Genomic DNA, 6,685 nt, shown 5'->3' on the forward strand with positions numbered 1-6,685 from the left:
AGGGGGTGAGGGGTTGGAAACGGAGTCTGCAATCATTAGATCAGGATAGCCACATCAATTCATTTCGTAAAATTCATCATTCTATACAAAGCTTCCAGGTTCAAATAAAATGTGTAACCTTAAGACGCTGAAATGATTAGAAGTCCATAACAATCAGATGTATGAAGAAATCACCAAGATAAGCATGACCACCTCATTTACTGAACAACAAAATAACAGGAAAAACAAGGAAAAGCCAGCCTTAACCAACAAATAGTTCTATTTCAAATTTGAACCTGAAAAATAAGAAACATTGCACATCTCCAAGTACATGGTCCAACAAATCTTACATTACCATGAAGAGAGGCCTTATTGAACATTAGGATACCTTTCCCATGAAGAGGCAAGAGTAAAATCATCAAATCCTTCAAGCTGCATCATTAAGTTAGGAAACCATAAGTCTATTGCTGCCAGTAAATTTTCTAAAAAAATATATTTACTGATCAGTTAGACTTAAAACACATTAAGCAATAACACCAACAACATGAGTTATAAGAGCCAAAACCAATGCCAAAACTATACATAGTTGAATATAAATATCAAATGCACTACAACCCTATCCTCCTCCTACACATTATGGGTGCACCACATCCTTGTTTATTATTATTGATCTGTTGATTTACTTTCCAAGAAGATAAGAGTTAGTGTTGCTGAGTTTATTGTAAATAAATAAATAAATTTTATTTCATTATTGGAACAATCAAGTTGGGTAAGGCTATGCTAGTTTACACACAAGAATTTACAAATCTACCTCCACTCCTTCACCAAAACAGTTATCATGACTGATGAGCATATCTTCTTGCTCAAGTGTTCTCGATCCTGAAGAATTGTCTTTCATAACTAAAGGATTCAGTAAAACAAAGACCATCTTCCCCACTGCTCTACTATCAAAGAAAATAGCAGAGAAATCTAAATCCTATGGAAATCTTCTACACCAATGCCATCCAATGGTAGTGCTTAGCCTACACAATGCATGCTATTATTTAAAAAAGAAAAACACTTGAATTTAACACAAGGTCATTATCAAATCCTTGATTTCCGTAACCCGGAAGCCAAAAAGAAATGTAACTTTTGATGTTGAAACACGAAGAAGATAATGATTCAATTGAGACAAGCATGTTCATGCTAACTTTATAACACAAAAATATGATTCCTCTGTCATTCATAAGTTACCTTAATAACACAACCTTCACTGATAACACTATCTGTAACATCAGCATCAAGCGTCTTGGAAGGTGGTAAATATCGTGGTTGTGTATAAATTGGAGATGAACAATCATAGAAGCTGCATTTAAAGTACATCTTAAATAAGAATTTGAGGTAAGGAATAAAAGCTGTCGGTATCATACACTTTATTGGGAGAATGAATCTCTATAGAATTCAAAACTACCTGAAATCTATCTCTGGCTTTTTGGTAATCCCTAGATTTGCATTATAAAATGCTTCATTGGCACCAATTTCTTCCCAGTAGCCATCATACAAGTAAGCTTGCACCTGAAGAAGTACCATTAAGATGCCTCAAAATCAGACTCTGATCATATGAATGCAAGGGAATAGTAAATGAAGATCATAATTGAATTGTTGAATTGAAACTTCAATTTTGGAGGTTTAAGTGACTTCGAATGAATGAAATCCATGTCTGTAAGAAGTTGAAAACCATAAAAATAACTAAGATATATTTTAACTTGGGATCCAGATACATAACACGTATATTGAAACTTCTAGCACTACACAGGGGACTATTTCGTGATTCATGGTCAAACAAGATGAGGCCAACAATGAGTTAGTAATCCCTTCTTGTAGCCATACCAGTGGAGCAGAAGAGTTGTAAATCCTGCCAACATGATCTCAAAGGCCAATTACTGACCTAAGAATGGTTCATAATTAAGCAAAACAAGGCCCAGCACAAGCCTGTGATCCTTAGCAACACCTCTGTAACGGAAGACGGGTTGGGACATAACCATTGTATACATCCCACCTAGTTAATCTCAAACGCCAATTATTGAACTAAGAATGATACTCATGGTTAAACAGGATAAGGCCAGGTAATCCTAGTCGTAGACTGGAGCAGAATATGGGTTGGGACCCAGCATTCTATTTCTAATCAGCTCAACAAGGTGATCTGAGAATGGTTGACCAAAGCAAATGAACATATGCATTCTTTAGGACAGTAAGGAAAAGATGTGGAAAACAGTTCAAAAGGCAGCAGTCCAGAAAATGAAAAGAAAAGGGAACACATTTAAAGTCATAAAATGATATATACAGACAGAAATAATACACCCTTGAGAACTAGTCTAATGCATGATTTAAATCAAAGGGAAAAGAATGGAAATGAGACATACCCTCATTCCAATGGAAGTTGCACCCAGAATGACTTCACTTCCAAAATCATTGGCTCCAGGGAACTTCTTACTGAGTAAGTCCAACATGACATCTTTGCTGACAACACATATACCCGTACTGGAGATGTAAGGCATCTCTTTTGCTCTCTTATCATCAAGGCCTAAGATGGTAGTATCAACTTGAAGTAAATTTGACAAAGTCAAGTCCAGAAGGAAAATGCACCATTAATATGCTAAAAAGTATAATCCTATGTCATTGAGAATACAGAGTAACATATAGCAAAATATATATAAATCCATCTCATAGAATCTACCTTCATTGCCTTCAATTGTTCTCCTTTTGGCTTCTCTGCAAATTCAACTATTCATCCTTCTTCATTAATCTTCATGAGGCCAAATGCAGTGGCATGGTTTTCATCCATCGGAAGTGCAGCCAGAGTAATATCAGCATCAGTTTCTTGGTGTGCTTGAATGAACCTCTCATAGTTCATTCAGTATAAATGATCTCCAGCAAGAGCCAGAAATTCCATTACATTACGTTCCTCAAACAGCCATAAATACTGCCTCACAGCATCAGCAGTACCCTGCAATTTATGAAAATTCAATGAGAGAGCCATCTACAAAGAGGAGGGCAAATCCAACTGGTTTTCCTTTTAAACAACAATGTTTTAGGTGGCAAAATGAAAGCCCAGTGACGAAAGGATGGCATGTCTGCATCCTCCAACTAGGTAAATATTTTTTAGAAAAAGAACTCTGAATAATTTAATTTCTTATGTCTAAATCAAATGGATTAAAACCAAACTGACATGAAGTCTGAAATCTCATTGAGAAAATCAGGTCATTGGAAGCAAATTAGGGACATTTCAAGCCAAGCTTGCAAATATATCTATACAGTTACTGATTCTGATGAGATCATACTGAAACTAGCAAAAGAGACAGAATGCAGAGTCAGGGTTTTTTTATTACCTGGAACAAGTTCGGGTTCTCTGGGCTCTGCTGAGCGGCAAGAACTTCAACAAAACCTTCATTCTGGTACCTTCCAACGTCACTGGCATAAGACCGTGAAAGATGGCGATTGAGAGATGCAGAATTGAACTAGGGAATGTAGATTTTTGTTACATTACTGTTCAAGCAATTGCTCACAGGAATGTCAATCAGCCTGTAGTTTGCTCCCAGTGGAACAGCAGGCTTTGCTCTCTTCTTGGTAAGAGGATATAGACGGGTCCCAGCTCCACCCCCAAGGATTATTCCCAGAACACTCTGAAGAGAATTACATGAACAAAGCTGAGTTTTCCATCCACCTTAAATGATGAAAATTACAAATTGGCAAGACCATCAGGAGGCTAGATCTAGGATCATAATTAAAAATCCAAATAGGCTAGAGGAATCCGAGTATCTTACATCAAAAAACGAAACAGAAATCACTACATTATTTCAGATGATCATTAATTATACAGGAATTAAGCTAGTGGGTCTCAATTTTGCTCCAAATCCATGATTTACATTCTTGCATCACATTAAATCAATTTCCGAACTACATTAACGGCAATATGCTTCCAACTAAAATGTGAAGAAAACTAAAATTAATAACAATTGGAGACCTACGCGGCTGGCATCAGGCTCGAGACATGTCTAAGAATTCTTTGAATCGGAAACCGCTTTAGGAGAAACCACGATGGGAATTCTGGCATTTGAAGTATGCTTCGGAAGACAAGAGAACACTTTGAACGGAAGTTTATCACCAGCGAGGTGAGTGAAGAAGATGAAAGATTTCGGTCCACCGATTTGAAGAAAGATGTCTGGGGTTTGTCATTGAGATTCAAGTGGCTCCAGGAGGTAATCCTCGATGCTCCAATCCCAGCCGTAGCCATTGACGCTTGAACTTCAAGCTTTTATGTCGATTTTTTTTTTTGGCTTCCGGGTCAATTTCAGCTACAAAGGGTTTGGCCCATGAAACCACCTGCACTCAAGTATAGAAAGAGAAGAGAGGTGTGCGAGAGACAGAAAGAAAGGGGTATGCGAGGTGGTTCAGAAAGAGAAGGTTCCCCATTGTATAATCAAACGCCGAACCATGGATCTGCAATCCCCCGCATAGGGGTAGGGTATGCCGATGCTGTTAATGAGAATTACAACACTCCTAAGACCTTCGATGGGATCCTGAATCCGCCGGATCCCTTCGGAAAGGTTTCCCTGAGAAATCCAAAGTTAAAGATTCCAGAAAATAATCAAATGAAAATTACGGTTCAAAGTTTACCTGCAAGAGATTGGCAATGGCATCAATTGTAGCAGTCTTATTAATCCCAACTTCGAAACACCTTACGATGAATTTCTCCTTGTAAGATCGTCCATCTTCAGCTAAGCTCCCAAGCTGAAGCTGCTCAACCAAGCTCGCCGACCCGTTTGTGGGCTGGTTCAAAGCTGCTCCTCCCGAACCGTTCACCCATTCCAAGACGCCGAGATCAGAAGAAGTTTGTAGCTGCGGAAAGGTTTAAGAGGGAAGAGCAGCGAGAGAACATGGCGATTCCACGACGAGCCAATACTTTGGGACCGTCAACAGATCGGCATTGAGACAGGGATCGTGGCTGATCCGGCATATTACAACTTCCCTTCAAAGACGTCATCTCCCACCGTTCGCGGAGGGAGATGCTATGGCTGTTCTCTGTCTCTCAGGATGAGTTGCAGTTCCGGCTATTCTCGGCGAGATTCTGGTTCTTTTTTCTCGTCTACAGCCAGTGATGCAAAATTCAAAATTTTAGATTGAAAATTCTAATGGGCGGTGCTCCTTCCAACGGTAAGAAAAAAGAGATTTAAGATTGACTGACGTCACTTGGTTTCTTGATGGAGAGAGATTTTCTTCCACACAACTAGGAAAATCACCTAGCCGTTTGAACCCCAAAAAAAAAAAAAGGATTTAATCCGAATCGGATCGGGAAATTTATCTATTTGTATTATAATCGGCTGACACCGACCCCCAATTTCCACCGATCCTAATTGCTGCAGATTTAATCCGTATCGGATTAATCGATTACTAATTGTTTTTCTCTGCCTTTTCAGTTGGATTGGATCGATTCCTCAACGGATCCATTTTCACCCAATATTGCTTAGAATCTGTTGGATTGAACCAAACCGTTTCAAGCCGATTAGAATTCAATCCAGATCGAAATTGACCAGACCCATTACAATGGCTTTTTTTTTTTTATTTTGGGTAAATAAACCTTCTTAAGTTGGGTATTTGGAATTTTGGATTGATACCTCTTCACATGTCTAGGCTTATCATAAATGGCTGAAAAAAAATCTATATTTTTTCTAGTTTTTATCATAAAAATATTTTATTAGGTATCGGTCTCGCTTACCAAATAAAAAAAAAAATGTACCAATCTCGATCAATCAATTGTATTAGGTTGGATCAGATTACAATGCACTCGAAATACTGATACCTTAGTGGTTTTTTTTTTTTTTTTTTTTTTAATCATCATCATCATCCCTTATACCTTTACCTTTTTTTTCCTTTTTTTTTTCATAGAAATCCCTTATACCTTTACCATGGTTATGGTATCAGCAAGGTATCTGTATCAAGCATGAATACATAAAATTGTTTTATTTTTTTATCCCTAAAATTATCTGGGACCCGGGAAAGATATTATTAATAAAATAGAAAAGGAATACAAGGTGGGGACATAACCCACCGTACCCCAACCCCACAAACAGAAGCACTCGCACTCCTAAAGAACAACCAAAAGACCCAATGGGAACAAAAAATTACATTCTAAATATCGTCCACCCAGCTTTATCTTCCCTAATGATCTGGCTAAAGCCTCTAGGAAGAGTTTGGTCACTAAGAAAAACTGAATTATTAATTGAAGCACATGCCAAGTTCTCCAATCAATCAGCCGCTCTATTACTCTCTCTCGAAACGAGAAAATGATTCGAGTTTGAAGAGAGTCACAAAGAGTCATAACCTCCTGAAACCAATAACAACAACTCCATAGATCACAATATCTATTAGATACTGAGTTCACAATCAAAGTAGAATCAGAACTAATAGAAAAATCTGAGAAACCCAAATCCATACATAACCTTAAACCATCCCTCAAAACATACAGCTCGGTCATAGAATTATAACAAACACCATAGAAACTAGAGAAAGCCGCAACGACCATGCCATCCTTATTTCTAATGAGGCATCCTCCTCCACTAATACCAGGATTTCCTTTGGTAGCACTGTCTACATTTAACTTGACTGACATTATAGGGGAAAGCCAGAATGTGGGAATTGGAGCTCTTTGCCTCGACATGGGAGGATT

General features: G+C 38.0%; 1 pseudogene; it reads right to left on the reverse strand.

Annotated features, from left to right (window-relative positions):
• Positions 1 to 5,151, reverse strand: LOC122057626 (annotated as a pseudogene).
• Positions 5,152 to 6,685: the final 1,534 nt, after the last annotated feature.

Source organism: Macadamia integrifolia, chromosome 12 (genome assembly GCF_013358625.1).
Source record: "Macadamia integrifolia cultivar HAES 741 chromosome 12, SCU_Mint_v3, whole genome shotgun sequence".
Taxonomy (NCBI): Eukaryota; Viridiplantae; Streptophyta; class Magnoliopsida; order Proteales; family Proteaceae; genus Macadamia; species Macadamia integrifolia.